Source organism: Cavia porcellus, unplaced genomic scaffold (assembly GCF_034190915.1).
Source record: "Cavia porcellus strain 051 isolate PalLab524CR breed Dunkin Hartley unplaced genomic scaffold, mCavPor4.1 scaffold_29, whole genome shotgun sequence".
Lineage (NCBI taxonomy): Eukaryota > Metazoa > Chordata > Mammalia > Rodentia > Caviidae > Cavia > Cavia porcellus.
Genome location: NW_026947512.1, coordinates 44,027,128 through 44,045,827, shown reverse-complemented (window position 1 = coordinate 44,045,827; position 18,700 = coordinate 44,027,128). Strand labels below are relative to the sequence as shown.

At 49.6% G+C, this 18,700-nt stretch overlaps 1 long non-coding RNA gene across 1 annotated transcript; it reads left to right on the top strand.

Annotated features, from left to right (window-relative positions):
• The first annotated feature begins 12,652 nt into the window (after positions 1-12,652).
• Positions 12,653-18,665, top strand: LOC134473915 (uncharacterized). Its single transcript, XR_010044399.1, has 2 exons — positions 12,653-13,070; positions 17,106-18,665. It is a non-coding gene; the product is annotated as an uncharacterized LOC134473915 (long non-coding RNA).
• The last annotated feature ends 35 nt before the right edge of the window (positions 18,666-18,700 follow it).

Sequence of the window (18,700 nt, the reverse complement as noted above, 5' to 3'; positions counted from 1 at the left end):
ATTATACTTCCTGTGAAGTTAATCCTGATCCTCCTGTAGCAATAGGTAACACGGTGTCTTTATGTTCGCACCTAGTATCAGATTCAACCCTTCCCCCATGCAATGGGTAGAAAGAGGCAGGGATCTTGACACCATTTTGAACACCCATTTATAACTTTCAACTTACATTTCCATCCACAACCACCTGTACATGTTCCTCTGCTTGCATTAGCCTTGGTAGAGAAGTGTGGTGAGCAGTGATTTCCTAGTGACAGGAAGCCACCATGGCTTTTTAAGCTGACCTGTTGTGTGGGGGAAAAGGGGGGACACTCCCGAAGTGGGGGAGGCGAAGAAAAACCTGCAGTGGCTCGGGAGAGGGACAACGTGCCTGGAACAGATCAGCGGCATTAGGAAGACAGGGAGGAGAGCACTGAAGACAGATCGGGGGTAGACCAGCTCGGTGGAGGACATGCACAGTGACCCCTCCGCTTACGGTGGGCAGCGGTAGAAGGAAGATGGTCCCTTCCTTCAGGAGGAGATCTAGGAGGAAATGACCCTGCGTATAGAGGGAGAGAGGGCACAGGGAAGACTTCTAAGAAGACTGAGGCTTGATTTGGGTTACTCAGTATTTCTTCTATTTGTATTTACTAAAAGAGATGTACGGGAAGGATCTACTCTTTTGGAGTGATGACCACAGGATTACTGGTTACATGAGAAATTTATCTCTAAGCGAGCTGCTTTTGGCAGCATTTCTTTGTCCCGGAAGCACAGAGCCCTTGGCACAGCTGCAGAAGCTCTCTTTTGTCATCACGTTACCTTCTCACCCCTACTCAGAACTGTAAGCTTTCAGAGATGCCATCTGGTGGTTTTGCTCAATCTTCGTGACCTTTACATACTGCGTGGACAGCACAGAAGTGTGTGAGATGAACAGAGGGTTTGCAGAGTCACTGGGAGTGAGCACGTTCAGGAACAGGGGAGACCGGTCAGGAGATCTCCTTCCAGAGGGGCAGGCACTGTCACGGTCCAAGCTGTCATTATGCGAGCCGCTGGCAGGAGGAAGTGAGTGGAAGCCTGACTCGCCAGCTCTGTGAGCATGTTTCCAGCGAGGCTTTTCAGGGCATCCTGGTGAGGGATGGAACTAGAGGCATGGGTTCTATGGTCCTTTCTGGGATCATAGGAAGAGGATCTTGGGGTTCTCACCCACAGAGGAGAATGTGCTGTAAGGAACAAAGATAAGTACTGTTGCCAAGCAGAGTCACAGCTAATCCAGTTAGCCATGTGCAGGTGGCTCTTTGCATGAGAGGTGCTACCCAACGTGTTCTGGGGTCCGTGTGTGTGGAGCCTGATTGGCTTCTTTCCACGTCAGAGCCATGAGAGGCCTGTGTGTCCTGCCTCTGAGAAGGGTCCCTGCTGACCTTCCAAATACTCAGTTTCCTGGCTGCGTGGTGTGGTGGTGTCACCATAGCCTGTCCCTCAGAGCCATCTTAGGGACAAAATGAGGTGTAAGAGAAGGGAGCACCCCACTCAATCAGCAAGAAAGCATCCTTGCATACATCATTTGGATTGGTTTTTCCCTTCTGCAGCCCCATGGGACAGAGGTGATGATCATCTGATGATTAGAACTTCAGCCTGGCAATGGAGTGACAGTTCTTAGTGTTAAAATTGGGACAACAAAAGCAAGAATGCACGCACCAGGATCCACAGGCAGAAGACTCAGCGGCGTGGCATCCTAGGGGACCCCTTCACGACATATGTGGCAAGGAGTCCCGGAGGGGCTTCTCAGAGTGTCCTCTAGGGCAGAGGCGACTTCATCCCAAGTGTAGTCGGTACAAGAGTCTTATGGTTAGCATTGCAAAGTGGTTCCATGAGGGAAAACTCTGCTGATCAGGAGGCAGGGATGGGTGGCCTAGAACAGGGCCCTACATCATGTCACATGGTGCACTTGGCACTTCCTGTCATTATGTCATCATGAAAAGAATTGTTCCAAAGGGGGTTTTTAACAGGTGAATTTGACCTGGCCACAGAATCAGTCCTGTAATCCAGTGTATCAATTGGGCAGGTTTTTGGCTGCAAGGAACTCAAATCTCATTTATCAGTGGCTCCATTACAAACTTTTGTTATGCATTTAACAAGGAATTCTGAAGAGAGGTGCCTTATACTTGATTGAATAGCTTGAATTTATCATTAAAAATCTATTTGTATTCCATCTCTCATCTTGAGAATGTTAGTGATTTTTTGTGTTTGTTTCATGGTTACAAGATGGCTGCTGTGGTGCCAAACATCCTGACCATATTCAAAGGCAATTAGTATAGATCAGGGTAGCAGGCTTTTACTTCAGAAGGTTCTGTTTATTTACAATGTTCTGCCTTTTCTAGGGTTCCCTTTCTATTTTATTGATCAGAATGAACATGTGAGGAGAGGCAGGCAAAGGAGAAGGCTGTAAGAAGCCCTCTGGATAGTCAGACAGTGGTGTCTCCCACAGTCAGGGAACTGTCTCACCACAGAAGCAGTTTCACCTTGCTGGAAGCAGCATCTTTTGTTTTGTAAGGCTACAAAGATCTTTACAGGAGGAGCAACAAACTATAGCTGCCTTGGACAAAAATCTATTCAAGCTTAAAATGCAAGTGCATTAACTGCTCACAGCCGTCACCGAGGAGAGATAAAATACGTCTGCTCTCTCCAGACCCGGGAGAGGCTTGTGGCGTGATTAGATTTTTGGCTGCGAAAGCTGCTTAGCCCACAGAAAACGAACGCACCTGAGCATTTATGTGTTGGCTTTTCACAGATAGCGGCCCATCTCTCTCTCTCTACCTCCCCGGGAAGGGAACACTTAGCAGAACTAAATAAATTATCAGTGGTTGGAAGGCGACACTTGCAGGGCCACACAGGGACAGGGGCCCACAGCGGATCCTGGACCCCCAAAGTCACCCATGGGCAGCATGAGCAGGGCTGACTGTCCTAACTGAGCCCAGGCAAGACCCATGGGGTATGGTCGGGGTGGGGTGAGGAACCCCTGCCCTGGCTCCAGGATCTGTGCCAGCGTCTGTTTGCTGGCTGAGCTCCGTGTATCACAGACCCCTGGGGCTTTGGGGGGACTATGGTGACCTTTGCCTCTGCTGTGAGCCGATTGGGTCTGCACCACCCATCCCCTAATACCCAGTGTTTGCACAAGGTACTTAAGGTTCAATCAGGTCCTAAAGGTAGGTCCGCAATCCCGTAAGGCTTTGCCATGAACCTGAGTTTGTGATTTTATGTTTTACTTTTGCAGTCCTAGGATCGAAATCACATTCTAGACTAGTAGAGCCCAACTACTGAGCTAATCTTCCAGCCCTTTTTAAATTTATTTTTTAAAATTTTGATACAGGATTTTACTGAGTTACCCAGGCTAGCCTAGAACCTATGATTCTCCTGCCCCAGCTTCCTGAGGAGCTGGGCTCCTGAGTGTGCACTACCCCGTCCCTTATAAGACGCAGGGAGAGGGAGCAACTCAGAACCTGCAGGCTGTGAGAAAGGGGGTGGGGGGCTGCAGCCCCTTCCTAGCGTGTGGTTTTGTTAGTTCAGCTGACAAACACAGGCACCTGAGCTACCTGCAGGAGAGGTGGTAATCCAGACACGCTGGGAGGCTGAAACAGGAGGATCATAAGTTTGAACCCAGCCTGGGCAATGAAGGGAGACCCTGTCCCAAAAATAAAGGGAAAAGAAAGGGTGGAGGTAGGGGTGTGGCTTCATGCCAAGACCCTGAGTTCAATCCCCAGCACTGGGAGGAAGAGGAAGAGGAGAATGAGGAGGAGGACGAAGAGGAGGAAGGGGCACCCAGAGGAGGCAGAGGCACACAGAGCTGGCCCGCTCTCTTCTGAGATGTGGGTGTTCTGTGCCTGGTGGTTCCTGAGCACACTGAGGCTGAGGGCTCCAGGATGGTCCTGAGGGTGCAGCCCGAGGTGCAGGCAGCAGCCGGGCCACTCCCATCTCGCAGCCAGAAGCCAAGTGCAATCACCTGACTTCCTGAAGCAAACTGCGGCCTCCCGGCCACTGAGCATGTCCAGGAGTTTCAGGGAATAAACAATCAGGAAGCACCTCTGCCTCGAATTCAGCATCCAGAACCCACTGAACTGTGGCAACACTTCAGCTATGGCGAACCTACGGCACGTGGGCCACAGCCTGCTGTTTGTATCACTGCAGACTCTAAAAGGTTTGCCAGTCCAGGTGCAGAGACGAAAGTGTGTCTGTGAAGGTGGCATCTTTAAGAAACCTTCCTTCAGTGCCTGTTCTCTCTAGGAGGCTGAGGCAGGAGAATTGCAAATTCAAGAGGAATTTGGGCAATGTCCCAAAACCCTGTCTCTAGATAAAAAATGACCAAGACTAGGAGGTATCTCAGTGTGAAGGCCTGGGTCCAATTCCCAGTAATGGAAGCAAACAAACAAACACTACACATCTATTTAGTTAACAAAAATTATGCTCACTCTTGTCTGTGCATATTCTGTCTCCTTTGTGATGGGGCTGGGGGAAATAGAATTTGTTTTCTCCAGGGCCCATTCCCAAAGTGAACCTAGTCCCATGATGAAGTGCCAGGCTGCTTGGTGGCCTTGGCCTGTCCAAGGGGACTGTAGCCTGAAGGGCCGAGTACTCTCAGGTGCATGCAGGAGGCAGGGGAACCTGCTCTGGTTCGAGGGAAACAGGGCTGGGGCCTGGTGTCCTGTGCATGGCCAGCTGGCCTTCCGTGGAACCACAGGTGGGGACAGGACTGGCTTTGGAGAGAACAGGGTGGTAGGTGTGGGTGCCTGACATTTACCCAGGTGCTCACTCCTCCTGATTTCTGGTGTGGTGTTTATTTTAACATACGTGTTTTCAATTGTCTTTGACTGTCAAGGAGAGCATGGACACCTTGCGGCCAGTCTCTGTAAGGAGAACTTCCCAGTAGGTTATGGTTTACTTCTGGGGACCCCTCCCCGCCCTTCTCACGGTATGATTTCATAGGCCATGCTAATTATTTTTTAGAACCAGTATAATAAAACCCAGGTGATTTGCCTTCAGTGTTTTCTCCTTATCTTTCCTCAGCTCTGGGCCAGCAGTTCCCCAGGGCCCTCCAGTTCCAGCCAGGACCCCTTTGTGTGAGCCCTGCTGGAGTCCTCAGAGGTTAATGTGCCCCTGCTGCCACAAAACTGGGTGTTGTCTTGGGGACCCTGAGACATGCATGGGACAAGTTGAATCTGGGAGATATACAAGATCAGCAAAACAGAAAGGGATCCCCAGGGAGCCTTTCCCTAGAATGATTTCCACCTCAGGGTGGTGACTCAGTGAGGCGGAGTGATCTACGCTGGCTTTTTGCAGGGGTGGGACTTAGCTGGCCCCTTTTCTCCAGGGGAGCCAGGTAGTTTGGGGGTACACTCAGCTTCCCCTAGGAAGCACATACCCCTGTGGCTGTCCTTCCCCTGCAAGAACTCACACTTACTGTGTGATTCATGTAAACTGAGATCTGAATGTTAAATGTGACTGTGAGAGATTATAAGGCTGGTCAGGGTGGCACAAGGAAATAGAAGTAGCGACTTTCCGGAAGGGAGATGTGGCCCGGATGTAGATGGGACAGGGAGGAATGGGGCTGGGAAGTCCAGGGCATTACCTGGGAGCGAGGGTCTCAGCTCTGTCACACCAACAGGGTGTCACTGACTCCACGTGGTGCCCTGTGGCCCTGCCACTGTCCCCATACCCTCTGCCCAGGTAGGCTTTGACCTCCTCACCTCGCTGAGCACTTTGTGGTTGTTGGGATGTGTGTTGAACTGACCCCAGAGTGTGGCCCTCTCCCTGGTGCCACCCACCGTGCATCCCCAGAACTCGGAGACCCTGGCTTAGAGTGGCTCCCTGCACCACCACCACCTGGCCACATGTTTTCGCCTCTGTGTCTCTGTGGGAAGTGGAGGTGCTGGGTGTTCACAGGGTTGGAATCTTCTTCAGCATCCGCTCTCCTTAAGGATTTATCATCGATTTGTTCTTGTTCATCTACTCATCTCCCATTGCAATCTGAATGCCTGTGTGAGTTCTATGATGAAGTCACTGCACAGCAGGTGACCACATTGTTTTGAGAGCCCCCCCCCCCCCGACAGTGGGAAGAACCTGTACTGGGCTTTTGGGCTCCATAGGCTGAATTATGGGGCCCCTGGCTTCTGTGGGGGCTCAGAGCTACCGGGGGTTGGGACAGCAAATATGCCAGACCCATTGGGTGAGTGTGCCCTTCGAGGAACCAGCCCTCTCCATTTCATCATGGGTTTCACCATCCAGCCTCTGAACAATGGAGCTGTTTAATCAAAGATGCAGGTGGTGAGCCACGGACAGCACTCCCTGGAGAAGGACTTTCTCTGATTCCAGACACCTCCATACAGTCTGGCTCGGCCATACCTGGCCCGCTCTTTGGGAACAGGCAAAGCAAGGCCAAAGTGGCCGCAGAATCGGAGCACAGCCAGGAAGGGCTTTCCAGGCTGTGGCCCTATCTCCCCAGCGGAGGTCCCCAGGTGAGGAGAAGTAATTCCCGCAGGGGCGGACCCTCAGGGTAGATGGGTCACAGGCGGCCCGTGCCTGGGGTCCTCTGGTGTCTGATGCTTCCCGCTCCGCTAGACCTGGGCTATCAATCTATGCTCCCTTCTCCACCAGGCTCCTCTAACCTTTCCGTGAATTTCTCTGAATTATTCATCAGCCACACCCATGGCTTCTTTTAGCCTCTGCTCTTCCTGAAAGGAAACAGACATTGAGTTCCCGACATTGTTTTGATTATTATGGCAATCGTCCTTGATGTCACCAGTCCTGGATCGTAATTTTGTTGCTGGAATGGTCGAGAGACAAACGGCTTGGCCAGTTGGAAAGCAGCCTCCCCCCACCCCCAGCAAGAATCAACCTGCTTTGACATCAAAAGAGGTCCTGGGGAGGATCAGTCTGAGAGATTTCCGTTTTTAGCAACGTTCTCTCCAAACTTCCTCTGAGTTCAGCGGCCTGACAGCTCCATGTAAAACACAGGCCTGACCCCGGGAAGGCCTCGGGGAGGCATTTCAGTGTCACACAAGCAACAGCTGCTCAGGGTTGGACCTGTAAGGATTTGCAAGTCGCGAAACTCTGAACCGTGACCCTCATCATTTATTTAAAAATGTAAAGACTTGAAGTTTTTGTTTGTTTGTTTAAAGAAAGTTTAAACCCGCAGTGACTAAGTCTAAAAGGACAGGCAGCCCAGGGCTCTGACTTTGCTCCTCGTTGCAAGGCAGCTTTTCCTTTTCACTCCCACCTCCCGGCTTTTGCTTCTCTTCCCTACCCCTGGTTTGCCCCTGAACAAGTCATTTACAAGAGATGGCTGTCTTGGAGCATAAAGAAATAATTTTTAAAATCTTCAAAAGGCTGGCAGCTTAAAAATCCCTGGCTCTGTCATTTCTCTGTTTCTGCAAGCAGCAAAAGATCCATAATTCTCACACTTAATGTAATTCCAAGGCATCTAAAGTGATTTACAGTCGGTTTACTCAATACTTTCAGCTTTATTTAATGTAACAGTTATGGCACATAAAAAGTTTATTGAAAATCCTTTGGGAGTGTGATTGAGTAAGAAAGAGTCGTTGCTAATACCATTACAGAAACAGAGGGAAAGGATCCCAGCCTGTCTTCCCCGTGACCTTTATGATTCCATGAATAAGGATCGTACGGTGTAGGACTTTCCTGCCCTCCTGCCATCCCTTAGGCCTGCACTCTGTCACGCTGGCCGCCATCTTGGCTGGGCTGGACAGCTCTTCCGTGGGCCGGGTTGACAGTGTGACTAGGATCAGAATCTTGGTTTAGATTATTCTGGAGTCTGTTATTATGCAGACTACGGGTTCAGAAAGGCCTAGAAAAGGGAAAAAGAAAATATCATCATGGCTTTCACCTCTCATGTTGCCCTGCTCTTTATTTTTTGAAAGCCCCATATTCCAGTTGGCTTGTTGCCACCAAAGTCCACTCATCCCTTGAGTGCCCACCACCGTGGATGTGAAAGTAGAGAGACACGGGCAGATGCTTTCAAGAAAGGTTTGGTTCTTGCTTCACAGAAGGTGCTTTTCTGCTTCCTGGGGCCTCCAGGTCAGCTTCATAGGAGGGGAAATAATCTATTCACATAGCACCTTTCAACCGACACTATCAGGGCACTTAACATTTGCCCCACATCTCCATTGACTGTGGGAAAAAGGAAAAACAAAAACACAAACAAATAAACGACAGGACATAGAAGACTGCCGGGACGGCCAACTGAAGAGCCTGAATCTTGACGTCCATCAGTTCAGTGAACAGGGATGCTCATCTGTGTTCTGTGTTCTGTGAAGTCTGTTAGGGAATCTCAAGAAAAGGTCTTGATGACCGTAGAGTGGGCCCTGGGCCGTTGTAAGATCAGCCTGTCTCCTCTCTTGCTTTTCTCTGCTAAATGTGCCTTTAAGATTGCAAGATAAGCTCTTTCTCATCTTTGTTAAGAGTAATACTCTTGGGGATCTCTCTCTCTCTCTCTCTCTCTCTCTCTCTCTCTCTCTCTCTCTCTGTCACACACACACACACACACACACACACAACACACTTCTGGCTTTGGAAAATGACATGTTTTATACCTGTAGATTTTTATGACTACTGAAGATTGTTTTCTTTTGCACATGAATTTAAAAAAAAAAACTAAACATTCCCCATGAATATAATTTCCAAGCAAATTACTTTCAGTTTGGCTTACATGAAGTACTCTCTACTAAATATATCTAAGGTGTCTCATATTGTCCCGAAATCATCACACGGCACTTATTTCCTCAAGAGGTAGAGCTTAGATGCTTCAAGGATCCCTTGTAGCTGTGCGTCCTGACTCTGAAGGCTTCTTCTGCCTTGGGGTTCCCACAGCTGGGACGCATATGTGTACACTGTCTGTCAGTTTCTTTTCTTATTGCTTTAATTTTGTTTCCTCCTAAATTTCTCCTTCTAATATTTATATTGGAGACATGAGATAATCACACTGAAACCTTGATTTTGTGGTGCGCATTTTAGTTTTTTCTGTGATATTTTTCTCCTTGCCTTCTGATTTTTGCCCATGCTCCTTGAATTTGCTATTATTTATGTAAGTACAGGGGTGCCCCAGCTCACCAACTAATTCGTCAAAGGATGACATTCATGAACCAAGGCACCTCTGTATTGGGCAAAAAAGTCATCTGTGTAGATGTCTATATATACATGCATATATATATGTATATATGTATATATGTATATATGTATATATGTATATATGTATATTCCCAGGTAAATTGCAATTTTATTTGCCAGACTTCTGACAAAGATTATTCCTGAAGGGAAACACAGCTATCCTGTTCTCTATTAGAGGTGTTCTGTCACCATAGCTTGGTATGGTAAATCTTCATAGGTGCTTGGTGATGTTGGCACTTGTAGATGCCCACTCTGTGGGGCCTAACTCTATCCTTGACTCTACCTTTCCAAGTCATCATTGATTGAAAAAAACCTACACATTTCAAAAGTCTGATGATAGACAGGTGTGGTGGCACACATTTGTAATCCCAACACTCTGGGAGGCTGAGGCCTGAAGATCTCAAGTTTGAGCCCAGCTTGTGGATTTAGCGACTTAGCAAGACTCTATCTAAAATACCAAAAATTAAAAAGGGGGCAGGGGTAGAGACACAATTCAATATGAAGGCCCTGAGTTCAATTTCTAGTATTCTAAATGTAAAAACAAACCAAAACCAAAGATTCCTTCCCCTGCTCATGTGTTTCCTGTGCAGAGAGCAGGTGTATTTTTAGAGGCAGAAGAAATCATGATAGAATTTAAACATCATACTTTTTTGGGTATTTTTCTTGTTGTTGTTGTCATTTTGGTACCTGGTATTGAACCAAGGGCCTGGCACTTACTCTGCATCTGAGCTACATTCTCAGGCATTTTTATATTTATTTTGAGACAGGGTCACCCTGAGTTACCTAGATCTGGCTTCAAACTTGTGATCCTCCTGCCTCAGCCTTTCAGAGCGCTGGGATCACAGCTGTGACTCAGCATCACCCAGGGTCTTGAATGGGTCGGCTCCTTTGGACACACATCTTAGCCTGGCAGAGGCCTATGGTACCCAAGCATGTCCTCCTGCATCTTCAACAGGAAGTGGTTTGGTGAACACACAAGCGTAGAACAGGGTTTACAGTGAAGTTGCATTTTTCCACTCATTTATCTTTGAACCTGCCTGTTCTTCATGAGTTTTAGTGACTGCTATGGAAAAACCCTTTTCCTTGCTGGAGGATCTGCATGACCTAGAGAATGGTTGGTGTGACAGGTTGAAATCTGCCGGGCTGTAACTGCTGTCCTGGTGTTTGGGGAAGGACATTTGAGGGTTTATTGGAAAAATACCTTCTCATAGATCTCTGATAGTCCCAAGATGCTGAAGGATGTGGCCCTTTGCAAGGCACTTTTTGTGGATAGGCCACATTGCAGCTCTCACAAACACCCCAAGGAAGAGGCGTTGTCATTCTACAGAGGCAGAAAGCAATCCTTGGGTAAGTGATAAATACATTCTTCAGTGTGACATAATAAGTGGCCAGGATAGGACATGAAACCAACTCCAGTGAGGCCTAAACCTTGTGTTCTCTCCCTTTGACCTCTTTCCTCCTGAAAAGCAGGTGTCCCCTGTGGTCTTCAGAACAAGGGATGCCTTTTCAGCACAGTAGGAACACACTAGGCTGTACAGATGTGGCAACACCTGCATTTGATTCCTATATTCATATCTCTCACTCTAGTCCCCCAAACAGCTTGCTGTCACCAAAGCATACCAAGGAGTTATTCAATAATGAGTGATGCTCGCACCAGTCCTAAAGGTGTTTTGTTTTAATCAAGAACCTTCTACAGACCCCAAGGCCTGCAAGACTAAGAGAAACCAATGTCTTGTGAATTCAGTTTCCTTGATAAGGTGAAATAAAATAGCACAGACAAGCTGCTTTTCAGTGCCAGAGACATTCCAGCATCTTTTCTGGGCTGACTTTGCAAGAAGAGAAGAAGACTTTGCATGTTGTACTGCTCAATAGAGACCCCGTGCCTGACACAAGGTGGAGGGGCCTTCCTGGTTGGGGGTAGTTGTACCAGAAGCCACCAGAGGGCAGCAGAGGGCCGGAACTGCTGATGAATCTAATATGGAGGTTAATTTCTCAGAAGGCAGAGCAGTCCGGAAAGGCGCGAGGGGACTGCACCAACTAGTGCTGGGATACTCTCCTAGGCAGAGCCCTTCCTTGGAACCAGTGTATCTGTCCTCCAGCTGGGAACTGCCAGCCCCGAGGCTGTTCCCCAGCAGAGTAACCAGTGATTGACCAGTGCAGACATGCAGAGGCCTAGCTCCCTGCCTTGGTTTGTGACAGTTATCAAGGGCTCATGGAAGCACTAGAGGCTCAGGACTGGTTGAAGCCTTAATCTTGGGTCAGCTCCCGTTTCTGTCCAGTTCTGCCTCCCTGAATTCTTGTGGGTATATCAGACAGTATCTCTTACTAACAAGCCTCTCCAGAGTTGATTTCTGGGGGACCCCAAATAAGACACGCATCTACATTTGTGGAAAAGGCTGTCATGTAAGCCAGAGGAGTAAAGACAGAGACGGCATTTAGACTGGAGCCTTCATGGGACGTGAGCAGACTGTCCAAGGTTGGAGCTGGAAGCCGACATGGGAAGAAAGGTATCAGGCTAGGATTAGCAGAGCAGGGATTCAACTAAATCCAGTTCAAAGCCCCAGGTAGCACTGGGGCCATGGTAGCCAGAACTAAGAGGGAGGGGCGAGAGAGGTAAATTTACTTCTGCAGCACTAAGCAGACCTGACTTTCCACTGGCTGGGCTGGAGGGCTCCACACCTTCCCTCCTGTCTACACTTCTCAACACTGAGGGGCTGGCTGCACCCCAGACTCTAGGCCCCTCCTAGGCCCTTTGCATATTTTCCTGGACTGCAGTTGAGATTACTCCCTCCTGGGCTGATCACTCAGCGGGGCTAACAGAGCATGGTCAGCCCCACTTCCTGGGAACATTTGGCCAGAGGAGGCGGGCAAACAGTTCTCCTGCATCTGGGTTCTTTTCCAATTTCCCTGAAATTATTTTTAACTCTACGCCTTGTAGGTCATTTCCTATTTTCAGGTCCATAGTCAGATTTTTTCCACCTAAGAGAGGACTGATGTTTTTCCTTGCTTCAGCAGGTCTCCCTCTGCCTAGCTTCCCATTGTTAAAGAAGCAGATGCCAGTGATCCTGTGCAGGAAGCCCAGTGATTTGGAGCGTGTGCTGGAGGCTGGGCCTCCACAGGGAGATGACTGCACGGCCTATGGATTAATGCACTATTATTACATTATTCTTCAGGCTTCAAAGGTCTGCCAGGAGGGCTAAGCTCACTATCTAGTCCATGACATTTTAAGAACAAATAATACATTAATATATTTAATTTGAGAATAAACACATACATTACAGGCAGGGGATTTGGTCTATGCTGATAAGGCACCAAATGACCTTTCCAGAGCAATCCCAGCACACAGAGCGGAAAAGGGGCCTGTTCCAAAAACCCTTCTGTATCCGTGGGCTGTAATGTGCAGGCCTTAGTGCAGGTTTGGCCTGCGCAGAGCTGCAGCTGCTGTGCCTCGGAGATGGGAGCTGGAGCTATAATTACCCCTTCGACACTAATCTGCAGAAACACTAAATCTCGTTGCCTCAAATTAGTTAATCAATTAAGTGTCAAACCACAAAATGTTGGAGATTTGGGTTTGTATTTATTATCTTGGCAGGGACTTCCTCCCTAGCCCTTGGCTTCCTTTCCCTTCTCCTTGCAGCGAAGCTGGCTTTTAAAAATGACCAGTCACTCATTGTTTATTTCTGGCTGATTAGTAGAACAGTTGAAGTTACATAAGCCTGGCGCCCAGGACTGAAGCAGCCCCAGACTGACAGCTCGGCCTGTGTTCAGGCAGCACCGTGGACCAGCATGGCTGGCGCCTTCCCTGGGACAGATTTAGAGGAGCACAGGCCCACACCAGCCTCCTCCCTGTGTGCGCCTGTGTTGGGGCCTGGGGTCATCAATGAAGCAGGAATCTCCTTTGCTGTTGCATCACTCTCAAGGTGAGCGAGGAATGGGCAGTGGTATTTCTAGAATTTCCTGCTGGGTATCTATTTTCCCTGGGTTCCCAGCTTACTGTCGCCAACGTGGGGCCCAGGGGGACCAGGATTCAGCAGTAGGGGTCCCCCAGGTGCTGGGCCCAGGCCTCCGGATCTGGCTCCCTGGGGGTCTTGTTGCTTCCTCTGCCATGAACCCCAGCCTGTCCCTGCCACTTCCACTCATGGGAGGCACACAAACGGGCTCATCGTCAAATCTCAGCTTGGCACAGCCAGATGGTAAAAATCACCCTTGAAGGTAAAAGTCACGCTGTGAAAACCCAGAGTCAGACCTAGTCCCAGTATTTCAGGAATCTACAGTATCACTGAAAGGACAAAGACTTACATATTTAAGGATAAAAATGACCCTCAGGACAGCGTGTATATATTCAATCAGGGAGCTCATACCCTGCATATACCCTACTCCTGGAGACAGTACGACTTGCTTAGGGTGAATAAGCTGCTCAGTGGCTCCCAGCAGGGGTCTGTGGACTTCTGCCCATCCCTGGTAATCACACTGGGGAGTTGAAATGTCGTTTCCTTGTGAAATGATAGTGGCAGTAGATTATCATTTGTGATGCCTTTATTTGTTGAAATAAGTCGACAGTACTACTTAGATCCACAAACTTCTTTTGACTTCTTTTTTTCATTTTGAAACTTTACTTCTCCAAGAAATTCAAAAGTCTAAAGGGGGCCACATCGGTGTTTGAATTAAATCCTATCACCTTCTGGTTGTAGCTGAGGAGCTTAGAGACGTTAGCGCATGTTTGCTGTCTTTCCTGTGTATCTGTTTTGATCTTGATTCCTTCAGGCCTCTCAGATTTGGGGGCAGTTAGAACTTCATTCCAATGGGGTCACATGGGTAACACAGGCTGCTGGCTTTCACTGAAAATGTCAGTAGGAATTCCAAACAGATACAGCAACTTCACAGCCAGGAGAGATAGTAGATGGCCTAGAGGCCACACTTGAATTTTAGAACGGGGGAACCCGAGGCTCAAAAAGAGGATGGGTCTACCTCCAGAGCGATGGCCAGCGTGCCAAGTCGGAGTCGATGTCCCGTCAAATAGTACGTTGCTTCTTCTCAGCCCTGTGGGGGCCTCAGGGTCCTGCAGCTGCTTTGGTCTTTGTCCCTGAACAGCCTTCATCACCAAAGCTGCGGCAGGACATGGTGGCTTGAGCATGGAAAAGGCGGCTGTAGGATTATCAGGTTCAGGTTTCCCCGCAGTCCCTTTTTGGCATCTCCTTGGCCCAGGTCGGTTGACTCCCAAGGATTCACCTTAGGGTTTGATGAGGAGAGAGCACACTGTATTTGAATCTTACAGTGTGGGTGAGTGCTTCATCTGGGTGTGTCCCCTTATCCATCCTAGAAAAATGGGTAGAACTTACCTAGCAAGCTGCTGTGAGAGGCAACACAGTAGTTTTATATAAAGTGCCAGAGACAGACTAGGTATGCAAAAGTAGAAATGTTTCTTCCAATTCTTTGTGAGTCTCCTCAAACTGAGAAAACTAGTGGCGGGAGGGAAGATACTGTTAACCCTAAGGGTCTCAGGGATCCCCTTTCAGGCTTTGTGGCCAGATTAATCATAGGCTTCCTGGAAGCCCTGAGGCACTCCAACAGTTTAAATAGAAATGAAAAAGACCAAACTGAAATGGACAAGATGCTTTAAACTGCACTGAATATTGGGTATTCGAATCCCAATGATTTTAGCAGTTTTAGTTCAGCCATGAGGAGTGGCTTTTAGAATGGGGTTTAAAAAGCCCCCTCTACCTTTTCTAGGCAGGCACTTCCTGGAGCTTGGAAGTTGGGGCGTGGCTCCAGGCCTCAGGGGGCTCTGTGGGTGCCATGCCCATTCACCAAGCCGGGGTCTTATAATCGTCCATTTTAAATTCAGTCCTCTTTCCTGTCCTTAGCATTTCAGAATCTTTCATTTTAACATTCCCTAAACACATATAAAACGATGCAGAGAAATTCCTGGAAACGGCCGAGCCTCTCTCTCCTCCAAGACTGGGGGTGAGCTAGTGAGTCACTCTGGCTCTTTGCTAGCCTGCCTGCTCCAAGACACGCAGTGAGGCTGGGCTTTTGTTTCTCCCTGTGATGATTTACGCGCGTGGACCCTGGGTAGGGAAGAGTCGAGTATCAATTTTGCTGGGTTACCGTGTTAAATGACCGATGCATGGATGGTTATTGCTGCCTCGGGAGCAAATGAAAGCCCTTTGCCTCCCTGACACTGCTGTCCCCCCTTGGCTGATGATCAGTTAAAAATGTAAATAAAAAGACTGCACTTTGGAGAGAGTAGGCTCAGGAAGGGGTGGGGGTGGAGAAATTGCAAAAGCGAAGTTTATTGATCCCCTGGTCAAGATTGATGGCACAATAAGAGCAGGAGGCGAAGAGTGATTTTGCTTTTGAAAACGTTGATGAATAAGCACTGAGGGGCAACAAATAGCTGGGCTCAGCCAGTGATGGACGGCAGTGGGGGAGCGGGATGCATTTTTATAAATGGGTGAAAGGAGAGGAGGACTTATTAAAAAAATGAATGACCACATGTGGCAGGGATATGCCAGCAGGGAGAAGAAAGCCATTGATTTATGTGTACTACTGGCATTTGAAAATTCAATAATAACATTGACAAATGAGAGGCAAACCTGGCCACAGGACAGCGCTGAGCCAGGAATGGAGAAAGAAAATGCCAAGGTCAGAGAGAAGGAACAGAAAAACACGCTTGTGTTGGAAAGCCTTTGCATTAACTCATCTCTATAAAGACATTAAGGAGCAACCCCAACTGCTGTCGGCTGCCCTTGCCATTGATGGGGCACTGGAGGAGGTGTGCACTGGGCAGCTGGCCTGAGGGGCTTCTGGCTCTCCCACTGGCCATTTCAGTGGCCAGCCTCCCATGGGCCTCTGTGCCTTGTTGTCTGAGTCCAGAGCAGAAACACGCTCTCATTGGGGGTGCACCTGCGACACAGCTTCTGTCCCGAGTCACCTCTCACTGTGGTCCTTTGCGGTCTGATCTCCCCCGGGAGACTGCTGTTCCTGCTCACCCCAGAGTAGGCATATGTCACTCCTCTGCTTGTGAGGCCTGCACTCCCTGAGGACAGGCCTCTGCCTGGTGTCCCTGTGGAGCATCATGGGTTTTGCAAATGACCGAGGGATGGTAACACACCAGGTCTTTGACGCAGACACACATCAGTTCCTCTGAGCCCTCTCCCTTTCCTACTCAGTCCTGTGGCTTTGCAGACAGAATATCTTTCCCTCCACCCTGCGTCTGCGTGCTGGGCTTGCTGTGTGCTTCTTCGAGGTGAAGAGTGCAATGTGACCCTTGACGCGAAGGGTTTGGAAGTCACTGGCGCAGTATTCAGCTTCAGACACAGCTGTGACAGAGCTCTCTGCGCCTGTGCTGTCTCCATGCCATCGCAGGTCTTCTGGGGTGTCTCTGCTAGCTGCTCTGCTGTGCTGAGTTTGCTGTGCTCCAGGCCACTCACTGTGCTATTGTGCTGAGCTCTTAGTGCCGAGGGCCTGGAAATACAAACACACACACTTGCCCTCCCGCCCTCCTTGTTACACACACACCCCTTCCTGCATTTGCTCACATGCACGCTCACATACTTGTTTTGCAACACGCTTTATCATACTCATGCACACCCACACGTTCATTCACACAGTCACACTCATCTGCTCACACTCACACATCTCACAGCCATGCAGTCTCCCTGTTCCATGCCTACACACGCTCTCACATGCTCTCCCCATGCTGTCACATGCATTCCCTCACATGCACACCCACATTAGCACACTCATGCTGACCAGCCCTTGTTGGGCGGAGCACTCTACATGAACAGCCTTTGACCTCTGACCTGCACCTGCCTCCTGCTTTCCACAGCTCCCTCTGCACCTGCTTTTAGCTACTAGCATCCTGACAGGGCCATGGACTGGAGGTGGGATTTGGGGACAGTGACACTCTGGCCACCTATTCACGCCCTGTCTTTTGTTTCCTGGCTCTGCAGCAAATGGCAGAGCAGTGTGGGCAGAAGAAACCCTCCAGGAGAAGAAAAGAGGGCTATTCCATTGTCAACCAGTCTCCAGCCCTGCTGGGGCCCAGGCTGCTCCCTGTGAAGCTGTTTCCAAATGCTAGACGGTGGCAGGGGACTGGAGCAGCAATATGAGCCCCGGCTAACAGAGTCCTGGAAAAGTCTGGAACCTCCATCTCCCCCAGGGACCAGAATGGCCACTGGGCCCGAGGTGTCTGCATGTACGTGGAGTCCACAGAGGGCCTTGTAGGCCTCCGCAGGCCTCACTGGCTGTCTGCCCCTCCAGGGCTCAGAACAGGGATTGGCACCAGGCAGTGCCTCTGTAAATACCTGCTAAATGAATAAACCAACATGGGGTACGTCACACAACTGAAGAAGGAAGTATCCAGGCAGTGAGGACGGGACCTCGGCTTTGCTTCTGAGAATGTAGAAGCCTTACTAGAGAGGGCAGCACTCGGACTCCGCATTCAGGATGAGGATGATCCAGGAAGCTCTCCTTGCAGGGAGCTTCCCGCAGGGAGTGGAAGGGCGACCTGGAGACCTGTCTGCAGAGAGAGGGACAGCTCTGGTGGCAGGAAGCTGTGAATCCAACAACAGCAACAGTCACGGCACTGTTTGAGTGCACTGCAGACTCTGGTTCTCATACCCAAGGGAACCAAGGCCCACGGGCTGTGAGCAGCCTCCTGCCATCACACAGACAAGCCGGGCTCAGGTCAAGTCCAGGTCAGTCCAGCCCAGAGTGCTGGCCCGTGTGGAGTCCCCTTGCTGGTGGAGAAGCCTGCCCCGTGGCTGGCCTCTGCTGTATGGTGTGGTTCTCAGAGAGCCCTGGGCTCTTCCCTGGCCTGGAAGATGGAGGGCCTTGGCCTATGGCTTCCCCTCAGGGATGATCCAGGAAAGAGGTGCCAGGCATTTTGGGGGAGGCTTGCTGGGCATCGGGATGAGACCAACCCTACACAGGGTGATCTTTAGTCACAAAAAACAACCAGGCCACAAAGCAGCAGCGCTGGAAAGTCCAGGTGTAATCTGAAGAGCCCTCTCTCATCCTGCAGGGTCCTGGCTCCTGCAGTGTGAGCTGCGATAGGAAGGCCACTCTGTCTGGTCAGTGGGAGCCTCCCTTCAACTCCATGGTGTGTCCTTCTGGCCTCCTCCCAGCCCCACTAGAAGGTCTTGGTCTATTCAACAGCTCAAAGGGAAATGGAGGTGGGAAGAGACTCACTGGTCCTGTGCAGGTACACAGCTGGGCAGATGGCACTGCCCGTCAGTGGTCTTATGGGCTATAATCCTTCTCAGCAAACTAAGAACCAAGAAGAAGGTTCTCATGCATGGGCAGCTGCTAATGAGTTCACCCAAATTCTGTTTCCTGAAGGAGCATGTCCCAGAAGGCATGGGGCACACGGTGTACAGCATAAGACTCCTCAAGGGCCAGGGAGCATCTTGTCTATCTTCACGTTCCCCCCTCCCCCCCCCTTGCCTAGGACGTCATTGAGTTCATGTTTGTATTTGCTGCCTGAATAATAAAGGTTGGTTTTCCTTTAAGCCTCGCTTGCCATGTGGCTTGTGTCTGTTTAGCT